At 36.8% G+C, this 19807-nt stretch overlaps 1 long non-coding RNA gene across 1 annotated transcript; it reads right to left on the bottom strand.

Moving 5' to 3' along the window:
* Window positions 1–9409: 9409 nt before the first annotated feature.
* LOC132180121 (uncharacterized) lies at window positions 9410–16585 on the bottom strand. The gene is made up of 3 exons (XR_009440021.1): window positions 16272–16585; window positions 16010–16152; window positions 9410–9483 (listed from the first exon to the last, which is right to left on the bottom strand). It is a non-coding gene; the product is annotated as an uncharacterized LOC132180121 (long non-coding RNA).
* Window positions 16586–19807: the final 3222 nt, after the last annotated feature.

The following is a 19807-nucleotide window of genomic DNA, read 5'->3' on the forward strand; positions in this document are numbered from 1 at the left end:
ATGTCCTCCAGGATTTGGTTAGTCTGCTTCGACTGACCATCCATCTGTGGGTGAAAATTGATACTAAACTTCAATTCTGTCCTTTTTCTCATCCTTGTACATCTTGGTACTTTCGGGATGTACTGTATACGGAGAATGATGAGTCTTGCTCATGATCTCCTTTCTTAGTTTTTCGTCTTCCGACACATACTTATTTGAATGGGTGAGAAGTCCAACATCCTAAAGGCAAAAGCCTAGTGCCTTAGCAACTGCTTGATCTTGGTGCACTTAGGATCCTCAGCGACCTTAATCCTAGCAAGCAATTGAGTCAACTACCAAGTTAGACAAGCGTGCAGGTGCACCCTCATCTACCACTTCTACTCTCATTCTAGCGAATTCCATAACCAACTAGGGTTGAGAAATTCCAAGTGCGGCAAGCTCTACCGTCAACTTCCTACTTAATGCGCCAACTACTATGTTAGCCTTGCCAGGATGATCTTGCGATCATAATCCTTAGATTAACTCTAGCCACGTCCTTTGCCTCAACAAGCAACTACCCGATAGCTCCTTAGTCCATCAAGGTAAGAAAGATCCCCTAGAATCTCTTAGCTCATATATACAAGATCCAAAGGTACAAGATTCACCAACTGCCCTTCACCAACATACTAGAATCCAAGTTCAAAAATATCAAGCCTTAACATCCTTATAAAGGGATAATTAACAAAATCATGAAGCGTATTATTAACACATCAATCATAGTGTAACAAGCATCATGCATTAACAAAACTCTTAGTCAATGTTACACTTTTAGGTCCAAAACCCCAAATCAAATGCAAGTACAAAATAAAATACAATTGGTTGATGCCTGAGTATACATCTAGGAACTCAGCCCCTAACTCCAAAACAAAACGACCTTGCATGCTTTAAACAATCCTAGTGGTTACACTTATCCCATGTCCTGCCATCGTTTCCTTCCAAGGAGACCAGTACCATTCCTTTTGGCCTGATTGCAGTTTCGAATGAAGTGCCTCAAATCACCGCATCCATAGCACAAATTCTTCCTTGATCTGCATTTCTAAAAATGCAGCTTGCCACACCTATGGCACCAACAACTCTGTTTCTTGTCAAACCGCGACTCTTGGGGTGTCATCCTCCTCGAGCTCCACGTGTACTCCAGATAGAACTCTTCCTTGATCGGGTCCATGTAATAGTCTCCTCGCTTCCTAATTCCATCACTAGAGAGTTCCTTTTAGCATACCACCATCACCTTGCTTCTCCAGAGAACTTGTAGGCTGTGTACTTGACTCTTTGCTTCTCAGTGGAATCCATAACTCATAGCAGTTCCTCTAAGTTCGTAAGCCAATCCCTCGCTTCTTCAGAGTTCAGGTTCCCTTTAAACATCGGGAAATGATGCTTATAAAACTTCTTGAAAGAGCAACCCTTGATTCCACTTGGAGTCCCTCAAACTAGAAAAAGACTAACATCTAAAACGCCATTTTAAAAAAAAAAACAAAAACAAAAACTTGCATATTTCCACTCTGCTTAGCTTGGTAGTTTATTTACAAATAAATAAGAGTTTATTAAAGAAACTCAACAAAGACAAAAAGATTCAACAAACACAAACACCTCAAGGCCATGGTCCCGCAAACTCTCCTGTGCCTGCGTAAATGCAAGAAGATTCAACTAGAGGCCATCAACCAATACACCTTATCCCAAATAATGCATTTTAGATCCAAAATCTTTCTCCAAGACCAAGAACAATTTCCTAGTAGCATGACTTTCTAGAAACTTTTATTTCTGAGAAGATTTGAATTAACCCAACTGGACCGGATAGAGCTACCACTATTGGAGCAAAGCCACAAATGTTTCAACATTTTCAATTTATTCTACAACTTCATGTTTTTAGCATCCAGACCACCCTCTTTCTTGGGAAGGCAATTAATCTCAAACTCCTTTCCATAAAAAAGACTTGAGGATCTACTCGATCTACTCAATCTACTTGACTAATAACTCCTTTGGTAAGAATAAAAAGGGAAGCCTTGAACACTTGCATGGAAGAAAGAATTTCAGTTATCAACCAAAGTCTTCCTGCATAAGAGTGGGCTTTACATTAATCAAATATTGGAGTAACTTTGTATATTTCATGTGCATTATCTTTGCAACCAATGATCATGCTACTAGAAGGGCATAGACAAAACAAAAGCATGAGAAGATATATTTATCTCTTTGGTAGAGAAGAATTGTAAATATTAGCCATATGACTGTCACTCCAGTAGGTTATCTACATATCAATTGCATGGCGTCCGAGGCTTTATAAAGTGTTTAGATGCATAGGTTGGAACATCCTGCTAGTTGCATGAAGTTATCATGGAATCTAAACAAATATGGTGCTCGAACCGAATTGATTTTAATTATTTGACCACTATTATTGATTCAACATATATAATAAACTTAGGAATTACTGGGAAAAGTCACAAGAATTGTAACTTATACAGAGTTAGGTTAATTTCTACTCCAACAATCATCTATTTCTAGAGCTAATCCTAGAACAAATCAAAGAAAAAGCAGAAAAAGGGGGGAAGCCAAATACTAGATTACTTATTTTCCACAATCTCCTACAGTACCACCCATGAAAGCCTCAATAATTGATGATACTGCACTCTCTCTCATGGATCATTTGCATTGACAAAATAAAAAAGGTAGAAACTGTTAGAACCAGACTTTAGTTGTAAATTCTATACACACCCTAATTCTACGAATTAAAGTGTTAGTAATTGTTTTGTCCAATATTTGAAGTGCGTGAAGAATCTTCCTTTAATGTGGGTGACGAATGCAGCTTGGATTCCAGTGTAATCGAGTGTGCTGGAGATAAAATAGAGCAAAAAGGTTTTTCTTTTTCTTTAGACATAGCGATGATGCCATTCAATTAAAGTAGGATCGTCCCTACAGTGCTGATGCAGAAGATATTTAAAAAAAAAAAAAAAACACTAGAAGCACTAAACAAACTTACGCAGATTGTGAAGGAGATCAATTTTTTTTCTTTTTCTTTTTTGCTTTAGGAGACTGTATATGTTATCCAACTATAGAACCACGGATTTCAACTTATTTTGTTGCACACTAATGTTATTGATTTACAGTTAATTTATACAAGTTGGTTGTGATTACAAAATGGTAAGAGAATACATAATTGACTTAGGTCAAGATGTGCTAGCCGTTGAGTTTCTTTTGTTGGTTCTAGCCGTTGCTTGAGTGATCCCCACAAACAAGACAAGTGGCAGATGACATTGAGCTTGGTACGCATGAGAAAGAAATGAGAAGACACATCCGGTTTAGTGAAGATGTCAACCAGATTATTTTTGTTGGAAATGAAGTGTATGACCAAGGTTTTGGAGGCAACCTTGTCACAAACAAAATGAAAGTTTATTTCTATGTGCTTGGTATGTGCATGGAAGAATATATTTGCTATCAAATACGTGGCACCCATATCGTCATAGCATAAGGTGGGAGGAGGGGGGAGAAAAATGCCGAGATCTCGAAGTATGGGTTGAAGCCAGATGAGTTAAGTAACAATAACAACAAGGGTGCCATAATCAAATTCACTACTAAAGCAGGCTATTGTTTGTTTTTTGTATGAGAATCGAGATATGAGATTGGGGCCAAGAAAGATTCAGATAGCGCTGTTGATTTTTGGTCATCTTGGCAGCCGGCCGAGTTGACATCAAAGTATACTTGAAGGGTCTGAGATGGAGATCGACAAAGTAGTAGACCATAGAAGATAGTGGATTTGAGTTGCCCCAGTAGCTTGAAAATGGGTGGGGAACAATATCTTGACAAAGAAGATTAGCACAAGAATGGCAAGAATCAGGCATAAGTTTTTGGGATTATTTTTATAATTATATTTTTTTCTTTGTCTACAAGTATTTTGCTTTGTCTCCATGTTTCAGGGTTATTTTTGTATTTTTCCTTTTTTTTCTTTCTTTTTTTGCAAGTGTTTTGCTTAGAGAGCACTCAAAACTTAGCTTATATACTTTGTGTTATTTCTTAATTAAATTTAGGAGTATCAATAAAATTTAAGTCTTTAAGACTTATTCTCTCTCTCTCTCTCTCTCTCTCTCTCTCTTCCTCTCTCTCTCTTGTGTGTGACTAAGTCATTTATCATCCCTAGCCGTTATTTTCTCTCTTCCTGCGTTCTCTTTATAGTCTTCGATCTATAGCTTCTGCTTATTGTCCTACGCTATCAGAACAATCCTGATTTTATTTGGTGTCACGTAGGTAGTGTGTTGATTTGTGCAACAAATGAGCAAGGAAGAGTCAAAGCATGAGCCAAAAAATCTAAGCTCCAATAGGTGATCACTAAGTTCCAGTACCAAGCACATGGGGCTTGTTTTAAACCATATAGTATCTTGTGTAACTTGCATACATGATGAAGAAACTAAGGATGGATGAAGCCGTGAAGCTAGGTCATGTACACATCTTCGGAGAGGCATCCATGCAAGAATGCATTATGATTATCAATCTGATGGATGGGTCAGCCTAATAACATGGCAAGTGAGAGAACATGATGAATGGTTGTAGGCTTTCCTACTAGTGTGGGTGATGAACCAGGTTTTTCGCCCTTTCATCGGGAAGTTTGTAGTAGTCTATTTCGACGACATCCTCATCTACAACTCCGACAATGAGGTACACCTTCGACATGTGCGGGAAGTACTCCTTGTGTTGCGCAAGGAGAAGTTCTTTGCTGCATCGGCCAAGTGTTCCTTCATGACAGACTCTATTCTCTTTCTTGGTTAGGTGGTGTCAAATGATGGGTTGGCAGTGGATGAGTCGAAAGTGGAGGCTGTCAGACAATGGCCAATTCCCACTACTCTATATGAGGTACGAAGCTTCCATTGATTGGTGTCATTCTGCAGGTGCTTTATTCATGATTTCAGCACTATCGTGGCGCCAATTACAGAGTGTGTGAAGGCAAGAAAGTTCTCATGGAGTGACGCAGCCACTATCGCCTTTGAGTTGATCAAACTCAAGCTGACCACGGCCTCATTGCTTGTCCTACCCTACTTCAACTTGCCTTTTGAGTTGCATTGTGACACGCCTAAGGTAGGTACTAGAGCGGTACTAAGTCAATGAAGAAATCCAGTGGCACACTTTAGTGAAAATTTGAGTGGTTCAAGGCTCAACTATCGCACCTATGATGTGAAAATTTATGCATTGTTGCAGTCTTTGAAGCATTGGAGATCGTACCTCGCCTATAATGACTTTATCTTGTACTCAGACCATGAAGCATTGAAGTATCTGAATAGTCAAGATCAGCTTTCATCTCGGCATGCCAAGTGGGCTGCATACGTGCAACAATTCTCATTCGCCTTCAAACACAAATAAGGGCTTTGAACAACGTGGCTGACTCCCTCAGCCGGAAGACCACACTCTTGACCAAGATGAACACGATGGTACTTGGGTTTTGAGCTCTTAAAAGATTCATTGTCTATTAATTGCCCCCTTCTTTGGTCTTATTGCTAGTGATGTGACTTCTGGAGCGAGGGGAGACTTTGGTCTGCATAATGGGTTCGTCTTCAAGAGCAATCAACTATGCATTCTCGAAGGCAGTTTACGGTTGAAGATTATCTACAAGCGTCACAAGGAAAGTCACATGGGATGGGATAAGACGATCCAACTAGTGGCGGAACAGTTCTATTGGCCGAGTATGAGGAAGGAGGTGGAGAAGTGTATGAGGAGTTGCCAGATATGTCAAGTATTCAGGGGGATGGCTACTAATGCCAGATTGTATATACCACTTCCTATTCCGGAAGGGCCATGGACTAATGTTAGCATGAACTTCGTGTTGGGCTTACCAAGGACCCAAAAAAGTAATGATTCCATCTTTGTAGTAGTTGATAGATTCTCTAAGATGGTTCATTTCATTGCATGCAAAAAGACCTCCAATACTGACTCCAAGGATTGCCATTGTCCATAGTCTCTGACCATGACATGCAATTCCTTATTCAATTTTGGCGGTGTTTGTGGCAATTGTCTCACACAAGACTCAACTTCAACAGCGCCTACCACCCACAAAAGGATAGACAAACGCAGGTCGTCAATCGTTCATTGGGGGCCTTACTTCGGAGCTTGGTGGGGGAGTATCTTAAGTCATGGGATCAAAAGCTATACTAAGCCGAGTTCGCCTTTAGCCGATCAACTAACCAGAGTACTGGCCTTGGCCAATTCACCATCATTTATGGGAGTAATACTAGTGCTCCGTTGGATTTGGCAACTATTCTTGACTTGAAGAGAATACATGTTAAAGCCGAGGACTTGATTGCCTAGATACACGAAGGCCACTAGTTGATCATCCATAATTTACAAGAGTCAATGGCGAAGTATAAGGCGGATGAGGACAAGAAGCGATGTGCTCTAGAATTTGAGGAGGATTTTGCGTGGGCTGTCTTGACTAAAGATAGGTTCCCTGTCGGTGAGTACAACAAGCTGGCTGCCCGCAAGATTGGTCCCATAGAGATTGTTGAAAAAATTAATCCGAATGCCTATCGGTTGAAGCTTCGTAGCCACATTAAGACATTTGATGTCTTTAATGTCAAGCATCTCATTCTGTTCACATGTGACTCTTCGGATGAGGATACGAATTCGAGTACGAATTCTCTCCAACCTAGAGAGGATGATGTAGATCAGAGCGCTTGGGACTTCATGAGGAAGACTCGAGCAGATGTAAGCATTTAGAGACCCCAGAGGGTCAAGACGAGCACAAACATGCGCAGAAGGGCTGTCAACGCAGTCGTAGGGACCACCGTTCGATAGCCCGTCCAAATGGGCCTCTTTCGGAAACTCTCCATAGTAATTCTAGAGGCATCCATTTGATGCCCCGTTCGAAGGCCGTCCGGACATGCCACTCCTCTGGAAGTCCCATACTAAAACTCGAGGCGTCTGTTCGATAGCCGTTTGAACGAAGGCCATCCGGACAAGCCACTCCTCCGTAAGTCCCATACTAAAACCCGAGGCGTTTGTTCGATAGCCATTCAAACGCCTATGTTTATCTTTTAGTTTCATACTTAGTTTAAAGCTTTATTTTAGGACTGTCCGAACGGAGGTTTGTTCCATTTGAACGGCCAGTTGTGCGTACTTTAATTTAAGTTATTTAGTGACCGTCTAAACGGAGTTGTGCTCCGTCCGAACGGCCAGCGTAGAAGTCAAAACCGACTTAATCTCCTTTTACCGCTAGGGTTAAGAGTTTGGGGCTAGAAGTACATGCTTATAGCCTTCAGAATGTAACTTATTATTCAGTTTTTATTAATAAGAAGCCTTAGAGTTGAGTTTCTTCAATATTTTCCTTAGAAATGGAGGATATGAGCATGCTAAGGATCAATTGATCCTGTCGAGCCTATCGGAGAGTGTCTAGGTTTGAGGCAATGGTGAGGGAGCCATCGCTGACGGTGGAGGTGTTTAGATATGGTGTGGTGTTAGTGCCAACAAAGCCATAGAGATCATGCCCTCGAAGGTTGGGTTAAATTTGAGCATGCCACACAAGGAAGTTTCCTTTGTTTTATAAAAGTTGGTTTTGGTTACAAAATGGTAAGAGAAGACATAATTGATTTAGATGAATTTCTGTTTTTCTTCTTGAGATGTTATAGATAGCCGTTGGGTAAATGATTTCCTGCCTTAAGATTGTTGATGCTAGCCGTTTGGGTGATTTGAATTTCCTTTCTGGGTGCTATCCGTTGCTTGAGTATTGTTTCTTTGTTGAGTGTTTTTTGTTGTGGATTCGTTTGTTCATTACAAACAACGAAATATTCAGGACCATTAAATAAATTCTATCCCAAACAAGACAATAAATTTATAAACAACGAACTTACTAATTCTCTCTATTTTGCATGTATTATTGGAGTAATTCTCAATGTAGTTCTTTTACTTCTGTTCTTGATGGTTTAGCATGTAGAGTAGAATAATTCTGTTATTTCTTCTCAAACAAAAATAATATTGATAATCATATCTCAACTACTTCATAGATTGCACACACTTTGAATTTTCTCCACACATTCACAATGCAAGTCTAAATTAAGGTGTTATTTGTTAGTCAAATAACAGTACAACCATGTTGATTAATTTTACCAGGTAAATTTACTATAAGACATAGGAGAAGGAATTAACAAAACCAAACCTAACCAAGAAGCTAATTACAATATACTGGGATAGGTATAAATTGAGAATATCAATAAGACGACACAGTTTGGTGGGTTCAAGATAAGGATTTGTCTTCTAAATTACGTTTTTTTTTTTTTTCACTTCTCAATCAAATATTTTAATCCCAGAATATGTACCTAAATTACTGCATCACATCATTCTTTTGAATATACCCTATATATTTTATGAAGACATCCTTATAGTAATGCTGTCAACAGAGGAGAAATGCAAAAATACAGAGATCTCTAGGTAGGCATGAGAGCAAGTATTGATTTTACAATAAGTAAATGCAAGTCTATGACATGGGGAAAAAATAAAAATTATAAGATAATAGACTGTTAAATCACCACTTATCTTACAAGTTTAAGCTGATAAGAAGAGGTAAATTTAATCATTTAATTAATAGTTAAACACTCCCCTCACGTGCAGGCTCAAATTCTCTTTTAAGAGGTGTCCCCAAGAAGTAGCTCAATCGGCTGGGGACCATGCCTCATAAAGCGGAGGTCACTAGTTCGAATCCCCCATCCTCCCTCCTATGGACATGTCCAAAAAAAAAAAAGAGGTGAGACCCAACGAGACCTAACACATTGAATATTTAATTTAAATTAGGGGTGAATTAACAGAGTTAGGTTCAAACTTAGGACCTATGGCGTTGATACCATTTCAAATCACCACTTGTCCTAAAAGTTCAAGTTGATAGAAAGATGTAAAATCAACCATTAATCAATACTTGAACATTGGCAATTGTTAGTTGTGACTCTAGAAAGTTAGTCACATCAAATGGGTGGGTCTCACATTGGATCTTTATTATAGAAATTAGACTTTATAAGTAAATTTAGGGAGCTCTAATTGTGTTTTTTTTCAAGCGTAAAGGGCAAAGGTAATTAGCGTTTTTCCTAGATTAATTGTTACACTTTTTTTTTTGTACTTTTTCTTCTTTATTTGATGCGTCATAGTACATATCTTTGAATCAGTCTAGTATGTTCAGTCTTGTTGCTTAATGGTTCTTTATTTTGAGCAGCTGGCTGTACCATATCTCTCACACACAAAATGGTATGTAGCAGGATCTGAATAAAACGATCTAAGTACATACACAATGACATATTTTGTTATAAGTATATAACCTATTTCTATAAGTAGAAAGATGCATAAGAGAGAGAGAGAGAGAGAGAGAAAGAGAGAGAAACCTTGAGCTGTCGTAGTGGTGGAGCTTTCCAGTAGCAGAAAAGACAGCTATTAAAGCTCAGCCCTTGTCCTGTTGATCTTCTTGATCAGGAACTTTCTTTCTCATCATTTTCTGGGAAAAAATGTCCGACCCTTTACATCAAACAAACCAATTTATCAGTCCCCAGTTGTTTTCTAAAAACAAATTAGAGTGAGAGAGAGAGAAAAGATTTTGTAAAATTAAAGAACCACACTGTACTTGCTCCAAAAAAAAAAAAAAAAGGGAAAAATGAGAAAAAAAAAAAGAAGATAAAATTCAATCTACCTCTTGACACAAAATCCTTTCAATTCTGCAAGTGTTCTACCGATCATAAAGTATTTCTGTAAATTGAAAATGTAGAGAGAGAGAGAGAGAGAGGAGGGAGAAGAGAAAAAGGAAAAAGATGGGTTTTTTGCTATTAAAAAAACAAGGTATGTATAACTTAAGAGCCGCATTTTTCCAGGAATCTGAAACAAACGCTACTTTGCACAAGCACTGTGGAGGTGAAGAAGAAGAAGAAGAACGAAGCATACCAATCCAAGCAAAGAGTGGTGACAACGATGGACCAGAATTTGTTTTGTTTTTCTTTCTTTCAAGGTTTTCGTGGTTTGGAGCGATGTTGACATCTCACACAGAACCAGGCACAAAAAGCCGCCAATCGTTATTTCTTAAAAGAGAAGAAAGAGAGTGTACAAAACAGAGCCAACAGAAGTAAGAGAAAACTAGTTCTGTGTCGGAAAGTAAAGGAAATTAATTAATTCAAGAGATAATTGAATTGGCTGGTTTTTATTTGTTATTATTTATTTTATTTTATTTTATTTTATATGGTGAGTTTTGATTTCCGTGCAAATAGCCATTATGACGTGTTTGTACCCTCGTGCCCGTCATATCAACCCCAAATCTTTCCGTTTTAGACTTACGTTGTGTAAACTTTTATTTTATACATAAGAAAAAAAAAAAAAGAAAAAAAAAAAAAAAAAGAGAAATATGTTTAATGGAATGTAAATAAATTGGGAGACAGGATATACCGCTTAGTGCTTAGGAAAAGAGAAGACAAGTGCACGATCTTTTTTTCACTATTGTATTTTCTGCCTTTCAGTGAGTTTTGTTTTGTGTATAGAGTTGGTAATTAGTGTTTGCATGGCATATTTTGAGTTGATTTATGAGTATATCATTGCATGAATCGGCTATAAGTTAACTTATTTAATTAAACGGATCAGTTAGATTTTTTAATTATAATTCGTTAGTTTTGTGTTTGTTCGTCTTGAGTTTGTGAGTTGTGTCAAAAATTGTAAATCCATATGTCGCATGTTGGGTTCAAGTCATATCAAGAAAGATGTATAAGAATATAGGTCAAGTAAACCCAATCCATTTAATTAAACGAGTCAGACCCTTCAACTTTAATTCGTTAATTTGATGTTAGATTCGTGTCAAGTTTGTAAGTCATGTAAAAAGTTATCAGCCCTAATTTTGTAGTCAAGAATAAATTTCCTTTGAACTTTTTAATAGTTTCATAATGTTAAATCACAACTTGTCCCAAAACCTTAAGCTAATAGAAAAAGGTAAATTTAATCATTTAATCAATACTTTCTTCCAAAATTGTTGGGAAGTGATTAAGCATGATATTATGGAGGTATTTTTAGATTTCTATGTTCATAATAAGTTTGAAAAGAGCCTTAATGCCAGATTTATCTCTTACTCCGAAGGTGCCCGGGGCTTCTAATCTAAAGGACTTCCATCCTATTAGTCTTGTAAGTGGGATTTACAAGATTATTGCTAAAGTCCTTGCCAATAGGATGAGAAGGGTTGTGGATAGGGTTATCTCGAAGCCTCAGAAAGCCTTTGTCAAAGGAAGGCAAATTATGGACTCAGTGCTTATTGCCAACAAATGTTTGGATAGTTGTATCAAATCTGGTGAACTAGGGAAGCTTTGCAAATTGGATATGGAGAAGTTTTATGATCATATCGATTAGAAGTTTCTACTGTATTTACTCAGGTGATGTGGTTTTGGGAGAAATTGTGTTGTTGGATAGCACATTGCATTTCATTAGTTCGTTTCTCCATGTTGATAAACGACACTCTATCTGGTTTCTTCAACAGCTCTCAAGGGGTGAGGCAGGGTGATCTACTGTCTCCTTTTCTGTTTGTAATTGTCATGGAGGCATTTAGCATAATGATCATTGCTACCATTGACAGTGGTTTCATCTCGGGCTTCTTAGTGGGAGCTAGACTGTCTAAGCGGGTTTACATTTCTCATTTATTGTTTGCAGATGATACTTTGGTCTTTAGTGGGGCAAACTCTAATCAAATCCATTCCATTGGAGCATTACTTGTATGCGGTTTCTGGCCTAAAGGTGAATTTGGCCAAGTTAGTCTTGGTTCCGATAGGCACAGTGGATAATGTGGGTGATTTGGCTTGTTTTTTCGGTTGTGGAACATTCTAGTTGCCGTTGAAATATCTTGGCCTCACTCTAGGGGCTTGTTTCAAGGCTAAGTCCATATGGGATGACATTGTGGAAAAGAATGCACGCAAATTGACTAGTTGGAAAATGATGTATCTTTCTAAGGATGGTAGGGTCACTCTTATTAAGAGTACACTTTCCTATCTACCTACTTACTTCTTGTCTTTCTTTCATATGCTCGCTACTGTATAAAGAAGCTTCAATGTGATATTTTATGGGGTGGTATAAGCGAAGAGTTTAAGTACCATCTGGTCAATTAGCCCAAGGTTTGTTCTCCTATCTCCGAGGGTGGACTAGAGATTCAAAACTTGAGAGTGATCCAATCGAGCTCCGTTAGAGAAGTGGCTATGGCGATATGTGCATAAGAGAAAAGCCTGGTAGAGAAATGTGTTGGACGTCAAGTATGGTTTTGAGTGGGGTGGGTGGCGCTCCATCGATACATTTGGGCCACATGGGGTGGGGCTTTGGAAGTATATTAGCAGGGGGTGGTGGTTGTTTTCTAGTCACACCAGATTTGATCTAGGAGATGAGTCCAAGATTAGATTCTGGGATGATGTGTGGTGTGGACATTCGACTCTCGAGGATTTTTTCCAAGCTTATAAAATATAGCTAGTGTGAAAGATGTGCATATTGCTAATAACTTGGATTTATTGAGTGGTTCCCTCCAGTGAAATGTTAGTTTCATTTGATTGGTCCACAATTCAGAGGTGGATGTTCTAGCTTCCTTCTATACATTGTTGTATTCCCATAGAATGAGAAGGGAAGGGTAAGATAAGATTTGGTGGGTTCCATCTCGCAAAGGGAAATTTGATGTTAGATCCTTCTATAATATCCTTGTCTGTAAAGAGGCTACCCATTCCCCTTGGAAGAGTATTTAGCAAACCAAGGTTCCTTCGAGAGTGACTTTTTTCATCTGGACAGCAGAGCTAGGAAAGAGTCTTACCTTGGACAATCTTAGAAAGAGACACCTTATCGTGGTCAATAGATGTTGCCTATGCAAATCGGATGGGGAATCCGTCGATCATCTTTTCCTCCACTGTGAGATTGCCGGTGCATTATGGTATGCTATTTTTAGTCATTTTGGGCTATCTTGGGTTATGCCTAATAGTGTGATGAATTTGTTTACTTGTTGGTGGAAGGGAGGACATCCTTGGAGTGCTATTGTGTGGAAGATGGTTTCCCTCGGCCTTATGTGGTGATTATAGAGGAAAAGAAATGCGAGATGCTTTGAAGACCTTGGAGGAGCTGACGTCATTTTTCTTTTTTACTCTTTTCGCTTGGACAACCGCTTGTTGACTCTGTTATCATTAGTTTTTTTTGATTTTGTTGTTCTCTTTTCTTCTCCTAATTAAGTGTTCTCTTGTATACTTCATGTGTATTAGGGTTACGCCCCACTGCACTTTTTGATATATACAACATTACTTATAAATTTTTTTTTTTTTTTTTTGTTTAAAAAAAACCCTCAATGTAGACTCAAACTCTCTTTTAATAGGTGGGGCTCAACATATAAAATATTCAATTGAAATAGGAGATAAATGATAGAGTCTAGTCCCCCCTAGTTTGCTGTGCAGGAGAAAGGCTCCAGCTGGTAGGAGCAATCTCCCTTTCGGTGATAGCAGGGACTCTCCTGAGTTAAGCTACTATAATGGTTGATTTTCTGGTGGTAGATCGACCATAGACATACAATGCCATAATGGGATAACCTTCCCTAAACAAGTTGCAAGCAATAACCTCAACTTACCACTTGTAGATGAAGTTACAATGTAGTTGGTGAAGTGAAAAGTGATCAAGTGGTAGCCCAAAGATGTTATAACACCACAATGAAAGAGTCAACTTGGAAGGAGAGTTTTTCCGTGAAGATTAGCTACAACAATAAAAATTGCAAAATGGAGAGCAGTTGAAGAACTAAAAGAAGTCCCGGTTGGAGAATAGGACAGAAAAGTCAAAATAGGCTTTCAATTAACCCCTGAAGTTCGAGAGGAGTTGATCAACCTCCTCCAAGCATATAAAGATGTGTTTGCATGGTCTCACGAGGATATGTTGGGAATAGATCCCTCGGTAATTGTTCACTAGCTTAATGTTGACCCAATAGTAAGACTTGTGAAGCAGAAAAGAAGAAAGTTTCGCTCCCGAACGAAATCAAGTAATAGCGGACAAAGTGGAGGAGTTGCTCCAAGCAGGATTTATTGAGGAAGCCCATATCCAGTTTGGCTTCCAAATGTAGTACTGGTAAAGAAGCCCAATGGCAAATGGCGGATATGCATGGATTTTACGGAATTGAACAAGGCATGTCTGAAAGATAGTTTCCTGCTTTCTCAAATTGATTTTTTTGTCGATTCAACAGCAGTCAGCAGGGCATGATCTCCTTAGATTTATGGACACATTCTCGAGGTATAATCAAATCTATATGTACGAGATTGATTGGGAAAAGACCTCGTTTATAATTGATCAGGGATTGTATTGCTTCAAAGTCATGCCATTTGGGCTTAGAAACACAAAGACTACGTACCAAAGACTGATAAACAGAATGTTCAAAAATCAAATCTGGAGGAATATGGAGGTGTTTGTGGATGACATGCTGGTGAAAAGTAATTGATTTCTTGCCTTGTTGATGCTAGCCGTTTGGGTGGTTTGAATCTCCTTTAATTTGTTGGTGCTAGCGGTTGCTTGAGTGATTGTTTCTTTGTTGTGGGTTCGTTTGCTCATTACGAACAACTAAATATTAAGGCCTATTAAACAAATTCTCTCCCAAACAAGACAATAAATTTATAAACAACCAACCTACTAATTCTCTCTATTTTGCATATATTATTTGACTAATTCTCAATGTGGTTGTATTACTTCTGTTCTTACTGGTTTATCATGTAGAGTAGAATAATTATGTTCTTTCTTCTCAAACAAAAATAATATTGATAATCTCAACTACTTCATAGATTGTACGCACTTTGAATTTTCTCCACACATTGACATTACGAGTCTAAAGGTGTTATTTGTTAGCCAAATAACAGTATATACAACCATGTTGATTAATTTTACCAGGTAAGGAGGATGAATTAACAAAACCAAACCTAGCCAAGAAAATACAATATAATGGGATACGTATAAATTGTGGATATCAATAAGACGGCACAGTTCGGTGTGTTCAAGATAATGATTTGTCTTCTAAATTACGCTTTTTTCACTTCTAAATCAAACATTTTAATCCCAGAATATGTTCCTAAATTATTGCATCACATCATTCGTTTGAATATACCCTATATATTTTATGAAGACTTCTTTATAGCAATGCTGTCAACAAAGGGGAAATGCAAAAATACAGTGATCTCTAGGCATTAGAGCAAGAATTGAAACACCTAATTAAAGTTTTACAATAAGTAAATGCAAGTCTATGACATGGGGAAAAAAAAAAATTATAAGCTAATAGGCAATTGTAAGTTGAGTTCAATCACCACTTATTTTATAAGCTTAACTTTATAAAAATAGGTATATTTAATTATTTAATCAATACTTTAACACCCACTCTTACGTGTGGGCTCAAACTCCCTTTCAATAGGAGAGAGGCCAAACACGTGTAATGTTTATTAAAATGGAGAGTCAATGATTAAGACACGGTTCGAACTCATAACATTTGATTATGATATCATGTTAAAATACGTACCAATTTTCTTAAAAGCTTAACAAGTTGTGAACTCTAGAAAGTTAGTCACACCTTGAACGGGTGGGTGAGTTAAAAATTGCACGTTAGTGTGAGGTCTCAGGTTGATTCTTATTATGTGAAATTAGGCTCAAGTTGATTCTTATTATGTGAAATTAGACTTTATAGATAAATAGAGTGAGCTCCAATTATGTTTTTACAGCAATAGGGCAAATGTAATTAGAGTTTTTCCTAGATTAATTGTTACACTTTTTTTTTTGGGTACTTTTTCTTGTATTATTTAATGCGTCATAGTACATATCTTTCAATCAGGCTTGTTGCTTAATGGTTCTTTATTTTTTAGCAGCTGGCCGTACTATCTCTCTCTCACACACAAACTGATGAAACCATTGGAGAATGCATGAATAAAACGATCTAAATGCATACACAATGACATATTTTGTTATAAGTATATAAAACATGTTTCTATAAGAAGAAAGATGCATGAGAGAGAGAGAGAGAGAGAGAGAGAGAGAGAGAAACCTTGAGAAAAGACAGAGCCATTAGAGCTCAGCCCTTGTCCTGTAGATCTTCCTGATCAGGAATTTTCTTTCTCATCATTTTCTGGGAAAAATTGTCCGACCCATTACATCAAACAAGCCAATTTACCAGTCCGCGGCTGTTTTCTACAAAAAATAAAAAGTTATAGCGAGAGAGAAAAGATCTAGTAAAATTTAAGAATCACACTGCACTTGCTCCCAAAAAAAGAAGAAAAAAAAAAAAAACAAGATAAAATTCAATCTACCTCTTCACACACAAAAATCTTTCGATTCTGCAGATCTTCTGCAAGTGTTCTACTGATCATAAAGCATTTCTGTGACTGTAAAATGGAGGAAAAAGGAAAAACAAACATGGGTTTTGCTAAAAAAGAGTACATATAATTAAAGAGCCGCATTTTGCCAAATTTAGCCAAAAATCTGAAGCAAACCCTACTTTGCATAAGCACTGTGGAGGTGAAGAAGAAGAAGAATAATTTGTTTGCTTTTCTCTCTTTCAAGGTTGTCGTGGTTTGGAGTGATGTTGACATCTCACACAGAACCAGGCACAAAGCCACCAATGGTTTTTTCTTAAAAGAGAAGAAAGAGAGTGTACAAAATAGAGGGAACAGATGTAAGAGAAAACAAGTTTGGTGTCGGAAATTAATTAATTAATTAAATGTGAATCTGTGATTAATTAAGTGGTTCCATAGATAATCAAAGGTTATGTTTGGCAAAGGAGTAAACTTAAAAAAGTGAATCGAAACTATATAAATTTGATTATAAAAAATAAGAATATTTTGTATAAAAGAATAAAAAAATTTATTTATTGTAATTTTTTTGTTTAAAAAATAATTAAAAATCATAAAAAAAAAAAATATTGAAATTAATTTTAAAATGAATATTAAAATTAATTTTTTTATTTTTTTTCTCCTTCCCAGTCCGGTCCTCTGGCAAAATGTGCCAAAGTGGCTGGTTTTTATGGGTTATTACTTATTTTATTTTATTTATTTTATATGGTGAGGGCTTGATTTCCGTGGCAAATAGCTATTAATTATGACGTGTTTGTACCCTCGTACAGTCATATCACCCCAAATCTTTCTGTTTAGATTTACTTTTTTGTGTAAACAATTATTTTATACACTAAAAAAAATGCGAAATATGTTTGTGGAATGTAAATAAATAAATATCACTTAGACACTTAAAAAAAAAAAGGTTAATAATTAAGGAGACAGCCATTAGTACAGGCACAGCTCGGGAAAAAAGGAAAACAAGTACACGGTCTTTTTTTGAATATTGTATTTTCAGCCTTTCAGCGAGTTTTGTGTAGAGTTAGGCTTGATAAGTGTGCGATTTTTTTTGTATTTTTTTGTATTGTTTTTAAAATTGTGAATATTGAGGAAACAAATATATGAAAATATGTTTGGATATTTTAATGAAATTGTAAAAAGTAAAATGAAAAAATAAAATAAAATAAAATTGGAGTGGTTTGAAAAGCACTCCTAAGATTGGCCGAACTAAACTTCAGAGGTAATGTCAAAATGAGTGAAATTTTTAAACAATTTCTCTAATTTTTTTTTTATTATTCACATAGAGAAAGTGTTTGTCAATTATTGAAAAAAGGAATAGAAGGAAATAAAATATATTTTAAAAATTAAAGAACCAGAGGACTGCCCTTGCTCCCACTTGCTCCCAATAAAAAGAAGGAAAAATGTAGAAAGATCAACGAATTTAAATGATTTAGGTTCTCTTAAAACCTAATAATCTATTCCATTATGTGTATGTAAAGGTGTTCATGTAACATTGGTATCAGAGCCAAGTTTGATAGCAGATCAAAGAATGAATCGTTTGAAGCAACAAATTGATCATCTTCAAAACATGATGAATCGTATGATTATGAAGTTGAAAGAAGCTAATGCCAAATTGGATGGAGTTCTTTGCGAACAACCCCAAACACCACCCCATTCAACCCCAAACACCACCCCATTCGACACCCTCACGACCTTCCTTGGCCATAGCTACACAGACCCACTTGCCTAGTCCACTTCGATTAACATCTATTAATCGGCAAACGACCATGTGTTATGACGATCAAGCTCATATTTTTGATGATATCCATCCCAACAAGGCAGATTTTACAATGGCTTTAGTAGGATCAAACAGAGGCTCTTGGTCAGCAAATTTCTCGTCCAAATCTTCTGCAAGGCCAAGTGGTGAAAGTAACATGCCTGGTGGAGACAATGAAATAGGCATGGAAATTAACATGGCACTTTCTCAGGATTTTGTGGGAGGTTATCTGCCACAAGTGTTTATAATCTTGGAGGTGGCTCAAGTAATCAAACATCAACACCATCAGGCAGACTTCAAGGCAGAATTATACCAAAAGATACAACTTTTAGAAAATCTTCAACAACTAACACCGTTCATGCAACAGAGCCAAATCCATAAGCAAAGAGAGAGATTGAAAGTAATTGACCAGGAACATGTGGAAGAAGAAATGTTCTTCGACAATGGCTAACTTTATTTCACGCTTTACAAATTTTGTCCTTGAGAACAATGACGTCTTCAAGGAGAAATAAAATGTTGTGTTTACTTTTATTTGATATTATCTTTATTTTATTTCATATAAGAATCTTGATGATTCAACTATAGTTTATATTCCAATAAGAGCAGATGACTAAGCCATAGAAAATATTGTAATAGTTTGAATATTTAAAGGCCATTATGTTATGAATAAAGTAGGCAGAAAATTAATTCAAACCTTGTGTTCAAAAAGGTTTTAAACTCCCTTCAATGAATCTAAAGAGTTTAGGTTTCCTCAAAACCTAACAATCTATCCCGTTACGTGTATGTAAAGGTATTCACGTAACATAATACTATTTATATAGTTCACTAAGTAGCTAGATGGGGGCACTTTTTTGTGATTTGCACATAATTGGAACACCCCATAGTCAATTTTGGTGAAAATAGATTGAATCTTCTTTCGGCCTGCATGAGGGGAATTTAAGATTTTGGTTGTGTTGCGCACCTAATCAACAAGGGAGAGCAACCAAATTAAGTCAGAGGAATAAATGCAATCCTAGTCTACTTTGAATTTGTGGAGAAGACTACAACTATTGTACAGTACTGGTTTATTTTTGTTTTCTGAGTATGAAAAAGCTCTTACAATAACCGTTCTAGAAAAAAAGAGAGGGAGGAGCACAATACAAGAAATCTCATTAGTCATAAAATGAACTCTTTGTTAAACACTGGATTTATTAAGTTTTGACTTTTAATGTACTGCATCTTTTGTTAATAAATTTTTACCTGATCGTCTTCCCCAATCAACATAAAAGAAACCACATAAATTCCTGTGCATATCATATATAATCTATTACACATCAATTCCAAGTACCATACATGCATTACATAAATTTTGGGTTACATTATGACATTGAACAAAAGAATACATTAGAGGATAATAGTTTAGGGTTTGAACCCACAAAAAAAAAAAAAAAAAGTTTAGGGTTTGTAGGTTGAGTGAGCTAGGGATATGAATGTCCTTAATTGGAAGTGTGGGAACAGATGAAAGACTAAATAATATATGAGAAAAGCAATTGTTTTGCATAGTATAGGGTTTTCTTGAGCACAATCACAATGTTGCAGATGCTATGGTATCTATAAACATGTGGTATTGGTCTGTCATGGTGAGAAAGCTTTACTGTTTGTTCAACTTCTCACTTAAGCAGCTTCAAATCAGAGGATAATTTGAAGATCGAGTACTTCAAATTATTGGTCAATATATTAATACGAGTAATTTTATATG

The sequence above is a fragment of the Corylus avellana genome, chromosome ca4 (genome assembly GCF_901000735.1).
Source record: "Corylus avellana chromosome ca4, CavTom2PMs-1.0".
NCBI classification, from domain to species: Eukaryota; Viridiplantae; Streptophyta; class Magnoliopsida; order Fagales; family Betulaceae; genus Corylus; species Corylus avellana.